This window comes from Rattus norvegicus, chromosome 4, assembly GCF_036323735.1.
Source record: "Rattus norvegicus strain BN/NHsdMcwi chromosome 4, GRCr8, whole genome shotgun sequence".
NCBI classification, from domain to species: Eukaryota; Metazoa; Chordata; class Mammalia; order Rodentia; family Muridae; genus Rattus; species Rattus norvegicus.
This window is the reverse complement of record NC_086022.1, coordinates 60,917,449-60,937,603: the sequence shown is the minus strand read 5'-3', so window position 1 is coordinate 60,937,603 and position 20,155 is coordinate 60,917,449. Positions and strand designations below refer to the sequence as shown.

Below are 20,155 nucleotides of genomic sequence, written 5' to 3'. Positions count from 1 at the left end.
CGATTGTTTTTTTTTTTTTATTTTAACCAGCAACGACGTCCAATGCAGTTCCTATTAAAATCTCAACTTTTTTTTTTTTTTTTTTTTTTTTTTTTTGCAGAAATTGACTGGAAGGTTATAAAAGTCATATGGAAGTCATAGCCCAGAAGAGGCACCACCACCTTGAAAAAGAACAAATGTGGAAGATGATTATTTCCCGGTTTCAAAACTTATAGTAATCTTCCTATGGAGACCTGCAAAGAATTGATGATATAGGGTAAACTCACACATTACGGTCAATTTCAGACAAGGAGAGGAATCCGTACATTTGTTTGTTTGTTTGTTGTTTGTTTGTTTGGCTTTGGTGCTGGGGGTTGAACCTCGTATGTGTTGAATAAACCTTCTACCACTGAGCTACATCCTTGTCCCTAAGTTTTCACATTTTATTTAGACATGGGGCCTCACTAACTTATCCGTGCTGACCTTGAACTCATTCTGTAGCCTGGGCTGGCCTTGAACTTGTAGTTCTCCAGCCTCAGCCTCCCAATTAGCTGGGATTTCAGGACTTGTGACATATTCTATTCAACAAATGGTGCGGGGACGGCTAAATGTCTATGTGCAAAGGAGTAAAGTTGGACTCTCTTCAGCCCCATACTCCTCCCTCAAAATACTATGTGTAGTGCAGTATGCGTGTGTGGAGATGCCACATTGAAACTCATTATTTTGTACTCTAATTAAATAAATTATAAAACTGTAAGTAAAAATCCATCACTGACTTAAATGTAAGAATTAAAACATTTCTTTAGGAAGATTATAGCCTACAATGCCTGGCAAAAATCTCAACATTCTTCTGGAATGGAGGTATGGCTCAGTGGTAGAGCACATGTCAAGGATGTGGAGGAAGCGGGAGTGCGAAGGAATCTAAGCAAAAGTGTCAACATTAAGAACAATTGGATTTTAAATGTAAAAGCTTTCCTGTTTCATGGGCCAGTGAGACAGCTCAGCTGACCACACCACAGTTTTCAGAACCCACAGTAGACTAAGAAAACTTAGTCCCAAAACTTGTCCTCTGATCTCTATGTGTGCACCATGATGTACTCCCACGCATATACATTCAAGTCATCGGTCATCGTCGTAGTCGTCGTCATCATCACGCTTTTGTGTTTCAAAGGACACCATCAAGGAAATAAAAGGGCAGGTTGATAGCCGTGGGAGGCCTCTCCTTTTCTAAGGAGAAAAGGAGGAGGACTGACTGGAGAATGAGGGGTAGGAAGGTGAGAGGGAGGGACTGGGAGCAGGGGAGGGCGGGGAAGATGCAATCGAGATATAAAGTAAATTAAAAAATAATACAACACAAAAATTCCTCTATGTATCAATGCATAGTACTTCAATAATGCTATATATAAGACTGCTGTGTATAAGTTCATTAGCCTAGTAGGATAATTAAATTATTTTAATGTTGCTTTGAAATTCAAAGAAGAAGAAGAAGAAGAGGAGGAGGAGAAGGAAGAAAGTAAAAAATAAAAAAGCAAGTTACAGAATAAAAGATAAGCCTTTTCAGACACCTGACAAGGACCTTTTATCCAGAGTACATGAAACCTATCAAAACTCTATTATAAAAAATTAAATCATCAACAAGAAATCTGAATAAACATTTACCAGAAAAATAGATGCAAGTGGCCCTTATACACACAGACAGTTGCTCAGCACCATTAGTAATTAGGAAAGCACAAGTCAAAACCCCCATACCATCTTCACCCACAAAAATGCCTATGATAATACCCACTGTTAGTGACGATATAAAGAAATCGTCGTCATATGATGCCCATAGAATGGAACATTGAGTTTGGAAAACTACATGGCAGTTCCTCAAAATACCGAAGTACACAGCCACTGGGTAATTCTTTCCTAGAAATATATATAGCAAGAGAAATGGAAATATTTATCCAAACAAATGCTTGCACATAAATGCTCACAACAGCATTATGTATAATGGACAAAGAGTGAAAACTACCCATGTTTTCAAGTTAAAGAGTGGAAAAATAGATTGTTATTACCATGCAAAGACTCATAAGTGCTTCATATGGGCAAACCATAAGAATGCAACACTAAATGAAAGAAAACGGCCACCGAAGATCACATGTCAGGGTCCATTCATGTAACATACTCATAATGTATAAATGCAGAGAGGCAGAAAGTAGATTAGTTGCTCCCCAAGGGTAGGGATCGGCAGTAAGAGATGACATCTATGAAACCAAGGCTTCTTCAGGGGTACCAGAAATATTCTTGGGTGTGGTACCGTGTTGCAATGAATGTACCGATCAGTGACAATACTTTTAAAACACTAAGCTTATATTTAAATAGGCAGCTTTTACAGTATGTAAAATGCATGTCAGTAACTATATAAACCCTAGATAACTCAGATTCCCATTCTAAGTCACCACTGCTGAATGTATCAAGGTCCTTCCCTTAGGACCTTGGCATTTGCTGTTTCATAAGTACCTCACTGTGTGAGCTACTTCTCTATAGCTGTGATAAAATTCCACGGCCAAGCCAACTTATAAAAGACAGTTTCCTTGGACTTGCAGTTCCAAAAGGCTAAGAGTCCTATGACACGGAGTCATGGCAGCAGGTGTCAAACACGGAGACAGCTGAGAGGGCCTCTCTCCAAAAGCAAGCAGAAAGCAGAGGGCACAAAGTGGAATGGCTTGTGGCTTTGAAATCTCAACATCCTACCTCACCCCTGCCCCAGTGACACACTTCTTCCAGAAAGGCCACGCCTCCTAAACCTACCCAAGCAGTGCCACCAACCTAGGGGACCAAGTACTCAAATGTCTGAGCCTATAGGGACATTTTTGTTCAAAACATCACAGTTGGCTGCATGTTATTTATGTCTCCTTCATTCCTCATCCATTGTCTGTGATTGTCCCCGTTCCTGGTTATCACTGTTGTGGCAGTGAACATTTGGTTCTTAGTTGTTGGCTGTTTGGGAAGGATTAGGAGGTGTGGCCTAGCTGAAGGAAGTGTGTCACTGGGGCAGCCTTCGATGTTTCAGAAGACTAGTGCTACTTACTCCCAGGGTGTCCTCCGCCTCCTGCTCACCGATTAAGATGTGAGCTCTCAGCTAGCCGTACCTACCAGCATGCCTTTGCTGGACCATCACGGACTCACCCTCTGATACCATAAGCTCAATTAAATTCTTCCTTTTGTTAAGATGCCTTGGTCATGGTAGAATTTTTTTTTCTCTCACAACAATAGAAAAGTAACTTATACAATTATCAGTTGCCAAGTTTTATTTTTTGTAGAGCATTAGCCGCTTCCAGAAATCACCTTGTCTCTTAGTTTTTCTCTCTCAGTAGGATGTAAGCTCTGTGTGAACGGGGCCATTACCTGAGTTGTTATAGCTGCCACTTATGTCAGTGACACTGCCTGACACACGGTAAGCATTCGATAATACCTACTGTATGCTGCATGAATGAAGGTGGCTAATCACCAAGCTTCCCTGAATCTCTCTCAATCTTCATTTTTTAATGACAAAATGTCATAAGAATAATTACACTGAGCCCATAAATAACAGTGCGTGCAAAAACACAGCTCATTACAGACATTCAATAAACATGAATAGTGATTTTGCTATGATCCCCTCAACTACCACTAACCTATAATTAAGATGGTCCACATGACGATCATGATCACCTGAAATGAGCTACTTTTCACTGGAAAACAAAGGATTGAGTCCCTTCTTCAGGGGTGGCCAAGCTTTGCATACAAGGCTCCTAGGATTTTGGTTCCTCTCTTAATGAAGGTCGATAAAGAGTAGCTACAGTTATTACTTTTTTCCCCTTTCTTTTAGGAAACTTGGGGTCTGGAAATTGAACGTATGGTATAATGTACCTAAAAATATTCTCTACCATTGAGTTACATCCTGGGCCAACAACTGTAATTATCATCGGGGTTATAAAGAGAACAATGAAGAAGAAAGAAGGAAAAAGAGAGAGGGAAAAAAATACCAAATAACAATGACTCCACTTAAGTAAAAGAGGGAATGGGCAGACCTTTTATCTGTTGATAATAACGTAATAACTTTTTATCCATATGTTCAATAGTGTAGTGAATGCCCTTTCAGTACAAATACAATAGCCACTTGATGTTTGACCCTCCTTGTTGGATTAGAAAAGCTGGGTTATGAGGTCAGTGAAACAGGCATGTGAAGCAGGTGGAGGAGCACAGCAGTGTGTGGAAGCAGGGCATGCAGATGGCAAGCGGTGTAAACCTACCGGGCAGCGTCGGCACCGAGGCTCGCACTTCTGCAGCGACTCTCATTAAAAGTCAGGGAGAGTCTCAGACTGCTACCTTTCGCTGACTTTTGTGAAAGAAATGATATGTTACAGCGGCATAACCATCAGGGAAATTGTGGTCCTGCTCCGGGAACAAGTGACCCTGACAACCTCAGTGGCTTACACCAGCCGCTGACAAGTCATTTGCACCAGGCCCAGCAGAAGTCCTCTGTGAGGCTGATCCTCTTTGCCTTCACTCCGAGGCCTGCACCGAGGGAGCAGCTGCTGTCTAGAGGGAAAGGAAAGGTGGCGTGAAGCTGCGCCACAGGGATGCACTTTGCATCCACAACCTGCATTTCATCGGCTACAGGCAGCATGGTAACGGACACCATGTTCCAGTAAGGAGGAAACTTGGGATATTTTGAGAAAGGCGATACAACCTACTCTAGCCTTCCCCAGTTTTAGAACTTGGTGGGGAAAAGGCCTGAAAGGGTTTCGCTTTTAAGTTTTAGAGGTAGGAAGGAAAAAAAAAGTACTTATGAGATGCAATTGAAAGTACAGTGTAATGACTTACCACATAGAACATGAACACTGGAGTCTAGAATCAGAAAAATATACATAGAAATGCAAATAAAGCCAGACTTTCATTAGTCTGCCTCTCAAGAGAATGCAGTTTAGATGACTTCCTTGGACCTCCGCAGATTCTTCCTTGACCTCCTGGGCCTCAGTCACAGAGTGATTCCACGAATTTCCCTGAGGACTGAGGGAGGCATCTGCCTTTCAGGAAATTGGTGCCTGTGCAGGGGATGATCTGTTGGATGCTGGGAAAGTGCAGATTCCTGTCAGCATCGGTGACTACAACCTTGCTGGCACTGACTTCTGGGAGGTGAGTGTTTGTTTACGAGCATGTATCAGGGCTGTGTAAAAGAACTATGGTGCTTAAGGGCTGAATTCTGTAACCTCAAGCCAATGCATGTTGAGGTCCTAACCCCCAGGTCCTCAAAAATATTTGGAGATAAGGGCTTTTAAGAGACAGTTAAAAGGAAGCCTTTGAGGTGGGGTCTTATTCAACATGAGGCTATTCAGGGCTGAACTGGATGATAGAGCACTTTCTTTCCACGTGAAGGGGACCTGGGTAAGATTCCCAGCACCCCCAAACAAACAAAAAATTAGGAAAGACCGTGTGGGGATTCAGCAAGAAGGCAGCTATGTGGACTAAGGAAAAAGCTCAAACAGAAACAACTCCATGACTCATTGGTGTTGGGCTGGCAACTTCAAGAACCAGGAAGAATTTCTGTTATTCGAACTATAGGGTTTTGTTATGGCAGCCCTCTGGACATGGTAGATAGGAAAGGCGTTATCATTCTTCTCCAAGGTTGGAGGTGAACCCAGGGGCTTCAAACTTTCACAGGCTTAGACTTCTTTGCTTTTCTCGGAAAAGGTGGTGGGTGTCGTCCTCGGATCCTCCGTGGTCTCAGCAGTTGCTTACGTGAGAAAGCCCTGAGAGAAGAAGTCCTTCACCATAGTTATCATGCACAGGCCTCTGAAAAGCCCTCACCCTTGGGAGCACCCTATTCACCAACCCAAAGGAAGGTCTCCCTAGGGAATTTCATTAAATCAATCCAGATGTGCTTAAAACCAGGAGAAAATGTCATTTTAAATGATGCTTAATTACAGAGAACTCTTAATAACATGGAAAAATGAGTATATTATCATTTAAGTGAAAAAAATCAGCATGCAAAATTAAACTATAGAGACAGAACCACCTTATCTATGTAATCGTATGCATAAGGGAAAGACTGACTAGAAATATAGTCAATGTGAACATTAGCTTTTCCTCGTGATGACATTATAGGTTATTTTTGTTTTCCTCTTTATATAGCCTGGATTTCTGAATTTTTCATGTCGAGCATGTGTGAGCTGTATAATCACAAAATAGGCTTATGTTTTAAAGATGGGGAGCGGGAGCAGAGTGTGTGTAACCCAGTGCCACAAGTGAGAGCTCTCTCCAGGGGATGCAGGCTCCAAAGCTCGCAAGTTAGATCCGAATCCATCAGAAACCTGTGGTTCAGTCTGCCCGCTTCCATGACTAGGAATTTCAACTCCTCCCCTCAGGCATCTAAGCTCTGCCTTTGAACTTGGATTCTTCTCTCTTGGACTCAGTTGCCTATGCTTTTTTTTAACCAATGACCCCACCTAACCTTTTCCACCCCTCCCACATACCTTGCTACTAACCTCCTGTGCCCTCAAGCTGCCCTGGCATCTTTGACTTCCATGACCAAAGGGGCCACAGAGTAATACGCAGGAAATAAAGGGGGAGGGGGAAATATTGGGAGAAATGCTTCCAGAGTCATCTTCTCTGTGGCATGACTCTCCGGGCTCCTCTTGGCTTCCTCCTTGCTCCTCCTCTGTACCTGAGTAGCTACATCAGACTGACGCAAGGGTGACGTACACACAGACCATGCTTGGCTGAACTCTGTCTACCTCCGCCTCCTTGAATCTGTTGTTCACAGTAAGGCTGTCACCTGGCTCTTCTCCAGAGCAAACTTCCTAACCCAGGTTGTGACCTCAGAATGCACCAGCCAGTATTGCTCAAATGCTACTTATGATTGAGCCTGACTACCTAGCCAGGGAACGTGGTATTCCTATTAGATATCGCAACTGATCTTTATCAATAATCAAGATTGATATGAGCTGACTAACACCCCCACAACCTTAGCATTGATATGCTACCCCCACATTTTATCCACATCGAGGGAGGAAGGGAAGGGAACAGTAAATGGGGTGAGGCTATAAGCCCTCAAAGTCCACCACCAACAGTGTAACCTCCTCCTCCTTCTTCCGAAGGCTCCATAACTTCTCCAAATAGTACCATCAACTTGGTTCAAGTATCTGAGCCTAAGGAGGCATTTCTCACTCAAACCAGAACAGATGGTGCTAAGAGGCTGGGTCCATGGAAAGCGATTAAGCTGTGAGAGTGGAACCCTCATGAGTGGGATCTATGCCCTTTACAAAAGACTCTGCAGAAAGCTTTGCTCTTTTCATCCCACAAAAAGATATACTGGGAAAACACCAGCTAGTGTTCTGGAAGGTCCTGGAAGAGCCCTCACCACGACCTGACCATGCCAGTACCCTGATTTGGACCGCAACTCCAAATCAATTTTGAGAAAATCGAGAAACAAGAATATACTTATCACATACCTGGCCTTTGACACAATTGAACTAGATAAAAGTGATATTTTGGTCTCCACATCTTTACTCTCTGTTGGAGCTCAGGTAAAGAAGTGCGATTAGGGATGGAGCGGTGGCTTAGCAGTTAAGAGCACTGACTGCTCTTCCAGAGGACCTGCGTTCAATTCCTGGCACCCACACAGCAGCTCACAGTTGTCCTGTAACTTCAGGGTGCAACATCCTCGCACAGATGTACATGGAGACAAAACACCAGTGCACATAAAATGAAAATAAATATTAAAATATTCTAAATTTAATAAAAGAAAGTACTATTAATGAGATCCCACTATCTCGAAAAGGGAAATGTCTCAGGAGCCTACTCTGTCCCACCAAGAAGGGACTTCGCATGTGTCGGTGACTTTAATGCCTTTGTGCTAGCATATTCATTACTGTGACACAATGCCTGGGAAACCATCTAGGGGAAGAACGGCATGTTCTGCTCATAGCTCCAGAGGTCTCAGTCCATGCTTGACTGACTCCATTGTTTCTGGGCCAGGGAGAAGCAAAGCATCATAGAGGAAGAAGGTGGAGAAGAAAGTTGCACCATCTTGTACCAGTCAGGAAGCAGAGAGAAAGAGCAAAAGGAGGCTAGAAAGACCAAGCCGGCTTCCGAAGGCACACCCACAGCACCTCCCTTCTGACAAGGTCCCACCCTTCACGATTTCACCATCTAATAATTCAAAATTGAAGCCTGTAATGGGCTAAACCCTTAGATTTGGTCAGTACATTTCTGATGTAAGCCACCTCTAAAATCTCCCCCCAGAGTCTCAGTCCAACTGGGTTGCCCGTCAAACAAAGAAACAGAGGCTTGGAGAAATTAAGACATTTGTCTAAGGTCTCTGGTTAGCAAGTGGTGAACACCACTTAACCTGATAGACCAAGCACTTCTTAATGCTTAAGAGCTAGCTTGTCTGTGGCCCTGATGCACTTCTCAGGAACTGAGGCAACAATCCTATGTTTCCTTAAATCCTAACCATGCCACCCCTTCATTAGTAACCAACTAAGCTAGCAACTGAGCAGATGCCAGGAAGGCAAAGACCATGCAACTGAAGGGCAAAGGGCACCAGGGTATTAAAACTGCAGACAGGAAAGCACCTAACATTAAGAAATATATTTCCCCCCGAACATCTCAGAGACATTTTCCTCCACTCTGAAACAGAATCTTACTCTGTAGCCTAGGCTGACCTGGAACTCATTATGTAGCTCAGGCTAGACTCTAACCCATGGTGATCCTCCACGAGTACTAGGATTGGGTGTGAGAGAACATACACCTCTTCCTGAGCCAGCGACCAGTTACCTCACCGCCTTCACTCTCAGTTTGTGCCTTGGCTCCCCAGTTGTAAAGCAGCTCAGTTTTAACCAGTCCTCCTTACATCAGACCACTTTGTGTTTACGTAAGGCTGTCAACAGAAACAGCTGTCCCTTAACATGCCTGCTTGCCACCAGAAAACAAGTGAACTGGATACTGCAGATGGACTAAAAATAATTTAAATGAATAATGGATTCATCTAGCCATACATAAAAACCAGGGGGAGTGAGTTAATAAGCAGAGAATGATACTAAAGTTTAGCTACGTGACCTTTTCAACAGACAAGACGTTTGACCCCTAGAGACAGTCAGCTGGCCAGCTGAGCCTCAGCCCTTTTTGGTGAGCCTGAGATAGCCAGTTGCCAAGGGACCGGGGAGTGTTTACAGCATCTCAAACCACTGCTACTTTCTTCTCATCTTCCCAAGAAAAACTCAGAAAGTACAAGGGTACCCCCACAGGCCACTAAGCACATCTCCGATTGTCCCCCGGGGAGATCTGATGTTGAAAAATGTCACTTTTCCAAAACCATGGTTCAAACCAGACAAGGAATTACAGAAAAGATGGCCTTCCATGGAAGAAGGCACTGCCTCCAAATCCCTAATGTCTTCATTAGGGGAACTTAAACGCAGGCACAGCAGCTGCTCTCCACTGCTCTGAAGCACTGTGGTACAGTGGGAGGAGCAACGTGTGGGGCTGGTGACAAAGCAGTTCTCCTTCCGGGCCCCAGCCCTGCCAGCATTTAGCTGGGTGATCTTGGCAAAGGCACTTGTGGGTCTGATTTGTTCAAGGAGACTCGGCCAGACATGAGACCTTCTGGTTCTAAAGTCCTGTTTTTCTTCACCTTTGCATCCACATCTTTTATTTGGTGAAAAATCAAGGCAGGTTCTTGAGAGTTTCCCAGAGATTCTATTTCAGAACCCACACCACTAGCCTTTCTGTATTCCTCAGCGGCCTCCCCTGCACTTGATTAAAGATAAATCTCCAGGGTGGTATTCCGAACTCCTCGTGACTGGGACATGGCTGTTTGCCCCAGCACAGTACCTCACTCCTACCAGTGGCCTACTTTATGCTCTGGCACCACCACCCTGGTTCTGCTTCCTCACCCTGCCCTTGGTGCATCCTGAGCATGCGTCACGTGTCAGACACTTTTCCTGTGCTCACCTGTACCGCTCTCTCTTTGCTTGACTGTCTCGTACTAATAAAGGCAGAGCTTGCTAACGAGCAAGCCGTGATACAGTCTGCGTCGTGTAACAATCCCTCCAGGTTTCTTCTGTTACAGCTTTGCTTCAGAGTTCTTCATGACAACTGGGGGAGGGGATAATGGCACAAGGGCACATTCCCTCTTCACCCTAGTGAGGACAAGGTGCACACCCTTCTGCTCACCTTCCTGAAATGAGAGCTGACCTCCTGGCCTCCCCATGGGAACTTAAGAATTGGTTAGGCTCCTTCCCATCTTCCCTTTACAGTGTCGTTCTGTGGAGGGAGAGAGCAGCATCTTGTCTGCCTCCCCACCCCCCCCAAGCCTTGTGCTGTTTCCTTTGTGACATGTCCTTGTTTGGACAGGTTGGGGCCCTCATTTTCCTAGTCCTACCGAAACGTGGACCTTTCAACCACTGTAGCATTTGTCATACAGTTCTGTGTGATGTCTGCTCAGCTAGACAGACTGAATCAATTCCTCCCTCCCTCCCTCCCTCTCTCCCTCCCTCTCCCTTCTTCCATTCTTTCTTAAGGCAGGCTCTCCAGGTAACCCAGCCTGGAACTCACTATGTAGTCTATGTTGGCTTCAAACTTGCAATCCTCCTGTCTTCACCTCCCAGATGCTGGCATTATAGACATGTGTGATAATTAATCATCCCTATCGACCTGACTGAATTTAGAATTATCCACAAGACAAAATCTTGGACATGTCTGTGATGCTGTTTCCAGGAAGGTTGAATTAAAGTTGGAGAGCTGCCCTGAATGTGGGTAGCACCATCCCCTTAGCTGGTGTCAAGGAGCAGCAGACTTTAAAGGCAGACAGCAAATACTCCCGACTGCAGATGCAACTGACCAGCCACTCTGTGCTCCTCCTGACACCCTTCCCTGCCCGATGGACCACACCTTTAAACCGTCAATCAGAGTAAAGCCTTCCTCCCTTAAGTTCCTTTAGTTAGGACACCCCGTCAAGGCAACTAGGAAACTTAGCAATAAGGGAAGTTCATACTAAGAAGTAGCGTTGCTGTTGCAGTAAACCTGAGATATGGAAGAGTTTGGAGCTGAGGGTTAGAGAAGCCCTAGGCTGCCGTGTGCCCGGCTTAAATACCCATCTGGTGGGGACGTAAAGGCTAGAATGCCGAAAGAAATGTAGACAGTAGGTGCTCAGCTCATGAGGTTTTGGAGGGAATAAGGACATCAGTGGGAACTGGGCTGGAAACACTTCCCATTGTAGTCTGGCATAAAACCCTAGATTCATCCTGCCTATGTTCTAAGAACTCAAGTTAGGCTGACTTCATATGTCATGGACTCATTTACTCCTCAGAGGAAATTTCAAGACAAGATGGCATTTAAGCCGTGGCACAGTTACTAAGGCTCATTGGCTTTGTTTACAACTATGATGAGAACTAGTAAAATGACACAAGAAAGGAACAGCGGGGCAAGAAAAGGTGTGTGTGCGAGGGCCAGGCAGGTAGGTGCAGAGACCATGGAAAAGAAGCCTTGTGCTCTATGCTACGTCCGTATAAACAGTGTCCAGAGGGAAACATCCCACCAGTAGAAGGCTCCAGTTTGTGAAAGTGAAAATTAATTTTAAAAGGATAGAGTCTGAACAAAGGATACCAGTGAAGGAGTCCCCACTGGAAAACAAGTACAAAGGGAGTGTGTTCTCTGGATCTGCCACCAAGGCACAAAGAGGCCACTACACATGTGATAAAGGGTAGCCAGACGATCTCAAGTTGGCAATGGGAGTTTCAGGGTCGACCATATGGTTTAGGCTTTACGTATAAAAGTTATAAAAGTTACAGGGCTATGGAAGTTTGCACCAGGGTTCCAGAAAGCCACTGAGGCCAGTGTGTAGTAGCATTAGAGTTCTTCCAAGGAGGTCGTAAAGGTCATCCCATGAAAGTGAACGTGAAGCCCAGGTAGCCATGGAGACCCTAGGATGTTAGAGATGCCAAGGTCATAGAAAACTTCAGGCACAGAGTGGAGCTAACTGGGAAAGAGGTCACATGGACTTTACACAGCAGAGATGATGCCCATGGCCATTTTGTCAATAAGTCTAACATGCCAGATATGGAGTTTCAGGTTCGATGTTTGCCTGCAGAGTTCCAGTATTGCCTTGGTCCAGTTTTTTCCTGCTGTGTGCTGATCCTTCACTTTCGGAATGGGAATATTTACCCTGCAATCTTGTAGTGGAGGCATGACATTTGTTTTTGTTTTGTAGAGCTCACAGTGAAGGTATTGCCTTAAGTCATAGAAAAGTCTGAATTTTGGACAGCATTAGACGGACTAGATGCATTTTGTATTACAAGATGAAAATGAGATTTCTTGGCCAGGGGTAGACTATTAAGATGTTAATTGATATTTGGAGGTATCAGTGACATGGGATGGATTGGTTATATTTAACCTTCATTGCCAAGCTGACTGAATTCATGAGAAGCCAGAAGACAAACCTCTGGGTGTGTCCTCCAGAAAACTTTCTTTGGGGGGGGTTATAAAACGCACCCTAAATGTGAATGGTACCGAATCACAGGCTGGGGCCTTCAAAGGAATAAAAAGGAAAGAGCGACCAGAGCACTGGGATTCCTCTTCCTGACTGTGGGTGCAGTGTGACTTCACACCCATGCTGCCAAGTTTTTGCTACTCTGATAGGCTGTTAGCCTCGTTTGGATCCAACACAGATCCTTCTTTCTTTACATGGCTGCTATTCCAGGGTTTCCCATAGCAGCTTCGTCACAAACGCAGCATGCAATCACCATGCTTAGCTATGACTCCTGTGGGCAGAGTCTTGCCATTTCATATCTGTATTCTGAAAGCTTAGCAAAGATGCCGAGGAGTAGCTTTATGTTGACTGAGTGAATTAATAAATGGTTTAAGTGAATGGAAGAAGCAATGAATAATTACCTTAAGGGAAAAACCTAGGTTTTTCAGAACAGACTCACTTGAAAGGAAGAAGTGATGCGACATTATCCGAGATTAAGAAGAAAATATTTGTCATACAAGCATGACCACTATAGTTAATATGAGCACTATCATTTATTTAGGATATGTTTTTCTAATAACCTCCATGGGAGCAAAGGCCTTATACCTATTTTTCTTTGTCCTGTCCCCATACCTAACACACTATCCACAACACGTACTCAATAAATGTCCTGGAAAGGCTGAATACATAGAGAAATGAACATACACATTCATGGAGATTGTACTCTTAACCAGGTAAGTCACATGTATAGCCTGATTATACCTTACTGTGAGCAAAACAGTTCGTAGTGTGCACCAAGACCTATCAGCATCACCTCGCAAAGTCCACGTCGTTACCCTCTTCAGATAAGAAATGAGCAAACATCACTAGAGGAAGCTAAAGCCCCAGTGGGAGTAGATGAGGTTGCATGGATGTCTCTAAACTGGCTGAACTATGACACAGCCTTTGTAAACTGGTTAACGAAACAGGAAGAAAAGTAGCTGTTGATAAAGGAATTGTGACAACTACAAAAAGTACATTGATTGAGAAAAAATAAACAAAAACAAAATTTTAATTTTTTGAGACAGGGTATGGTTTCTGGAGTCCAGACTAACCTCAAACTAACTCCCAGTCTTCCCATCATAGCCAACTGTTCCAAACACTGTTAGAGTATTTTTTTGAAGAGGCATTGGAAATTTTATGACCTAAAATTTTATGTCTCCCTCAAATTCATACATCAAACTCTGTTCCTTAAAATGATATGTAGAAGTAGGAGTTTGGGAGGTGATTAGCTCACAGGTCCAGAGCCCTTAAGATTGCCCCCTCCCAAGAGGCCCGCTCACCTCTTGGACCACATGTAGATCCACTGAGAAGGATCCATCCTTGATCCAGAAAGCAGACACCAAAGTTGCTGGTTTTCCCGCCTCCAAAATGGTGAGGCACAAAGTCTGTTACTCACTCAACGAACGGTGATTTGTTAGGGTAACCGCACTCGACTAGCATGGGTATGACAGTAATTCTTTAAATGTTCATAACACCTTTATATCCTCATAGGTCTTAGTTTGGCTAGATAATATATGCAGATCCCAAGCCAGTGTTTCCATGGGAACCATCAGGTAATACAGGCAAGTGCAAGAGCAGTTTACAGCCAACATCTCTACCCTGTCTTAATCCAGGTATCTGGAAACTCTAGAGATGCCTATGTAAAAACAAGCAAGTTCCCATTTGAACTGATTCACAGTAATCATGAGACAGATGTTGAGGCTGGAGACATTTTTTTTCCTAAAATGACCAAGAGGCAAGTGTATGGTCTAAGTGTGGAAGTATGATAGTAGCATATTTATTTTGGACACTTGTTTTGGGATATATAAAAGGACAAGACTGTATGCTTGGCTGAGAAACCCTCTGTAGCAAAAAGAAACTGACGAGAGTTAGGGATAGAGCTCTCGCGCACCCTTCCTAACCCCTGGAAGTTGGGCAGACCACTGACCACTGTTGGTGACTAGATGCTAAAGGGTGCCAACTTCCCTCTCATCATTATAAAGATCCTATGGGGTTGTTCTCTGAAGGCTTCCTGCCTCACTGGTTGAATGGAAGTAACCTTGGAGAAGATGGAGTCACACGTTGGAAGAAGTCTGTGTCCCTAAATTACTAGATGGCCCCTCTTCTAAGTCATACCGACTTATGAGGATAACAGTGGTACATTTATTTATACTGGGTTAACTTGTTGAAATTTGAGGATCAGTTGCTATAATTTGCCTATTCTGACCAATTTACCCTATTTCCCAACTTTCCTCTGGGTCACAGAAGGAAGAGAGAAGACTAAGTCTCTAGAGTCTCAGAAGATCAAGATATATGAAGGAATCCAGGGGCTGGGGGAGTTGCCTCAGTGGCTGAGAGCACTTGTGGCTCTTGCATGAGACCTGAGTGTTCTCAGCACCTGCACGGTGGTTTACAATCAGATATAACGCATTCCGGGGCGTCTGGCACCCTCTTTCCACGGACACCAGGTATGCACACCGTGTACTTACATACATGCAAGCAAGAACACTCATACACATGAAATAAATCTCTTTATTTTCTAAAAGATATTTGGTACCAACCTCAACATTAAATATTATAGTGTCTAGCAGAGTCTGGAATGAAATTAGAAGCCTTAGACATTCCCATGGGACCACACAGGCTACCTGTGCTCCCCTATCCAACCCACTAACTGTTCCTCTAGACACAGTTATTTCCTCGGTAAGTAACCATCTCCAAACAGTGGCCATGTGAATCCCCAACACAGCCGACTGATTTCATATATCTAGATTCCAGATAAAGCCGCATTAAACCCTTCTTGCTTCTGCCTTTGTATTTTATTTTGTCTGGACATGCTGATTAAGAAGGACAAATAAATTGTTAAGCAACTTTATGTCCGAGAGTGTATTTTTTTTTAAAGTGATTAGAAGATGTGGTTAGGCACAGTCCTAAAGGGACAATTAGGGGACCCAAACATCACGTTGAAAATGAGAGCTTTGGGTACTTGCCTGAAGATGTTATGAGGAAACATTTGTTTACTTACCAACTTTGAGATTCAAGACTGTCTTCGAGTAGCCTCAAGGTATTAAGAACAATAAATAATGATGTGCTGATGGAAAACATTAAAAAACAAACTTGTTACAGTCTTTCAAATAATAAAGGATAAATTCGGCTTAAATCAGAATATAAGCTCCAAATCCATCCTGAAGTACTTAAGCTAAAAGCTGGAGTGCGAGCATCCTCTCTGTAGTGGTGGTCTACCAAAACCTTAGTGGGTAGGGCTTCTGCTAGGGCTCCAGAGAGAGTGCTCCTGCTCCCCAGAGCTAACCTGGCCTGCTGAGAGGAAGGTGGCCTTTCTCTCTCAGGTGAGCAAGAGAAAGGGATGAACTTTGAGAAAGATGAGGTTCACGGTGCAAGGTACAGGGAGAGATGAGTTAAGAGATGGCGAAGCAAGCACTGAGAAAAGTCCCTTCGGACCGAGAAGGAGGGAACGCACTGTTCCTCTGGGAAGACAAGTCAGTGGCTTCCGGTTCCGAGGCTGAAAACCTAGGCTCCAATGCGCCTCTCCTGTGGCACCTTTTCATGGACTTCATCTTGTTTTCTTTCCACTCCAAATCCCAAGTCTCTATAAATACCCAGGCAACTCGTCACCAGAGCTGTGTCAAAACCAGGGAGAGCTGGAGGCCTGTGGCTGTAATTCCGGTGTCTGACAGGCTGACGCAGGAGGAACTTGGTGAGTTCCAGGCCAGCCTGGGCCTTAGACTAAAAGCTTGTCTTAAAGAGGGAGCAAGGGGAGGGATAACAAGATGTGTCAATGGGTAAGAGTGTTTCCTGCACAAGCCTCCTAACCTGAGGGGTTCCCAGAGCCCATGTAAAGGTAGAAAGGAAAAACCAGTGCTACAGAGTCCTCAGAATTCCACATCTGCACCATAGCTTGTGCCCACCTATCACACGCATGCTCGAGCATGCACACAGAGTCATAATGAATAAATGTTAAAATTAAGATAACAGGACACCCGCGGATCCCGGCCCGCAGCAGCTCTCTGCTCCCAAACCCCGTGTGAGAGAGACCTCACCGCCTGGTCAGGTGGGCACTCCTGAGGCTGCAGAGCGGAGGAGACCACCAACACTGCCCACCCCTGCCCACATCCCTGGCCCAAGAGGCAACTGTATAAGGCCTCTGGGTTCCCGTAGGGGAGGGCCCAGGAGCGGCAGGACCCCTGCGCCTGAGACACCGCCGGAACCTGAAGGAAACAGACTGGATAAACAGTTCTCTGCACCCAAATCCCGTGGGAGGGAGAGCTGAACCTTCAGAGAGGCGGGCGCGCCTGGGAGGCCAGAAGAGACTGCACTCTGCGCACGTCCAGACGCCAGAGGAAAACACCAAACGCCATCTGGAACCCTGGTGCACGGAGGCTCCCAGAAAGAGCAGCGCAGATCTTCCCGGTTGCTGCCACCGAGGAGAGGACTTAGGCAGTACCCCACCAGCAAACTTAAGCCTTGGAACCACAGGTAAGACCAACTTTTCCCCTGCAAGAAACCTGCCTGGTGAACTCAAGACACAGGCCCACAGGAACAGCTGAAGACCTGTAGAGAGGAAAAACTACACGCCCGAAAGCAGAACACTCTGTCCCCATAACTGGCTGAAAGAAAACAGGAAAACAGGTCTACAGCACTCCTGACACACAGGCTTATAGGACAGTCTAGCCACGGTCAGAAATAGCAGAACAAAGTAACACTAGAGATAATCTGATGGCGAGAGGCAAGCACAGGAACCCAAGCAACAGAAACCAAGACTACATGGCACCATCGGAGCCCAATTCTCCCATCAAAACAAACATGGAATATCCAAACACACCAGAAAAGCAAGATCTAGTTTCAAAATCATATTTGATCATGATGCTGGAGGACTTCAAGAAAGACGTGAAGAACTCCCTTAGAGAAACACAGGAAAACATTAATAAACAAGTAGAAGCCTACAGAGAGGAATCGCAAAAATGCCTGAAAGAATTCCAGGAAAACATAAATAAACAAGTAGAAACCCATAGAGAGGAGACACAAAAATCCCTGAAAGAATTCCAGGAAAACACAATCAAACAGTTGAAGGAATTAAAAATGGAAATAGAAGCAATCAAGAAAGAACACACGGAAACAACCCTGGACATAGAAAATCAAAAGAAAAGACAAGGAGCTGTAGATACAAGCTTCACCAACAGAATACAAAAGATGGAAGAGAGAATCTTGGGAGCAGAAGATTCCATAGAAATCATTGACTCAACTGTCAAAGATAATGTAAAGCAGAAAAAGTTACTGCTCCAAAACATACAGGAAATCCAGGACTCAATGAGAAGATCAAACCTAAGGATAATAGGTATAGAAGAGAGTGAAGACTCCCAGCTCAAAGGACCAGTAAATATCTTCAACAAAATCATAGAAGAAAACTTCCCTAACCTAAAAAGAGAGATACCCATAGGCATACAAGAAGCCTACAGAACTCCAAATAGATTGGACCAGAAAAGAAACACCTCCCGTCACATAATAGTCAAAACACCAAATGCACAAAATAAAGAAAGAATATTAAAAGCAGTAAGGGAAAAAGGTCAAGTAACATATAAAGGCAGACCTATCAGAATCACACCAGACTTTTCGCCAGAAACTATGAAGGCCAGAAGATCCTGGACAGATGTCATACAGACCGTAAGAGAACACAAATGCCAGCCCAGGTTACTGTATCCAGCAAAACTCTCAATTAACATTGATGGAGAAACCAAGATATTCCATGACAAAACCAAATTTACACAATATCTTTCTACAAATCCAGCACTACAAAGGATAATAAATGGTAAAGCCCAACATAAGGAGGCAAGCTATACCCTAGAAGAAGCAAGAAACTAATCGTCTTGGCAACAAAACAAAGAGAAGAAAAGCACACAAACATAACCTCACATCCAAATATGAATATAAAGGGAAACAATAATCACTATTCCTTAATATCTCTCAATATCAAAGGCCTCAACTCCCCAATAAAAAGACATAGATTAACAAACTGGATACGCAATGAGGACCCTGCATTCTGCTGCCTACAGGAAACACACCTCAGAGACAAAGACAGACACTACCTCAGAGTGAAAGGCTGGAAAACAACTTTCCAAGCAAATGGTCAGACGAAGCAAGCTGGAGTTGCCATTCTAATATCAAATAAAATCAATTTTCAATTAAAAGTGATCAAAAAAGATAAGGAAGGACACTTCATATTCATCAAAGGAAAAATCCACCAAGATGAACTCTCAATCCTCATCTTCGGCTGGTTTATATACAAGTGTGCAATTTCTAGGCTGGAAAGTAAAATGATGCTATCTGGGGCTGGATAGAGGAGCCTTATTTTTTATTATGGCAGCTTGCTATTTTTGTAACATGGTGATTTGGTTGAACACAATAAAGTACAGTAGTAACTGAAAAAAGAAAAGAAAATGATGGCTGCGTGAGACCTTGTCTCAAAACAAAACGAGACAAAACATTAAAGATCAGTGAAATTAAGATGGAACTTTTTTAAGAAACAAAATTGGCATTTTCTTCTAGCTAGACTAAGAAAAAGAGAAAAATCCAAATGAATCTGAGATTAAATGAATGTTTAAAATGATACAAAGGTTCAGGACAGCCTCTTGGTGTGCACCCAGGGTTCCCACAACACTAAATTTTCCTGTCACCCCTTTCAGTCTTGCCTTCTAGCCCATCTCCAGTCCCTTTTGATTCTGTCACCCCACAGAACATCTCTCTTCAAGGGACCCAGAGTTACAACACAAGGCTGGGAACCTTTGTCCTGTATTTCAGCCACTCCAGACTTAGCCTTATTCCTGCTACAGCCTGCCTGCCTGCCTGAGCCCCACCTCCCAACCTCCCTCCATCAGTCTGGGACTGTGCCTGTTGGTGAGGAGTCAGCCTGCCCCACCCCCAGGTCTTTCCTACCATTCCTTGGTGACTCCCTGTCCACCTGCAGAACAGCATCTACGTGGGACCTTATACCCACCACACTTGGCCAGGACCCAGAACTGCTCTCTCACAGTGGCCTCCACAGCAATCACTCTTGGCTAGGACTCAGATGGGGCAGTAGCCACCAAAGAACGAAACACCCACCCAACAAAACAGGGGTGTCTCTTCACAGGAATGGAAACCCTGAGACAATGACAGGCCTGGTGGCAGGCGCAGGAAGTTGAGAGCTCACATCTTCAAACTCCAAGGAGGAAACAAAGAGAAAAGTGGAAATGGAGTGGAGCTCTACAACTCTCAAAGACCACCACCAGTGACATTCTTCCTCCAATAAGACTCCACCATCTAAACCTCCCCAAACAGTGCCATCAACTGCAAACCAAGAGTTCAGCTACCTGAGCCTCAAGGACATTTCTCTTTTAAACTTCCACATTCCACCCCCTGGTCTCCATAGGCCCACGGACATAGCATTAGGCAAAACACATTTACTCCAACTTCAGAAGTCCCCATAGTTTTTACAGTCCCCACACTATTTAAAAGTCCAAAGTCTCATCTGAGACTCAAACCAATTTTCATTGTAACCTATTATAAATAAAGCTGACCCCATTCTTCCAACATAGCACTGAATATAGCTTACCAATCCAAAAGAGAGGACTAGGTATATAGTAAGGAAATACTGGCCAAAAGCAAGACTGA

The 20,155-nt window shown here is 44.2% G+C and overlaps 1 long non-coding RNA gene across 2 annotated transcripts in view; it reads left to right on the top strand.

The window, feature by feature from the left end:
• Positions 1-398, top strand: part of LOC120102486 (uncharacterized) — a 32,515-nt gene extending 32,117 nt beyond the window's left edge. For both annotated transcript variants that reach the window (XR_005504152.2, XR_010065778.1), the window contains exon 4: positions 101-398. This is a non-coding gene — a long non-coding RNA (uncharacterized LOC120102486). The remainder of the gene's footprint in view (positions 1-100) is intronic.
• Positions 399-20,155: the final 19,757 nt, after the last annotated feature.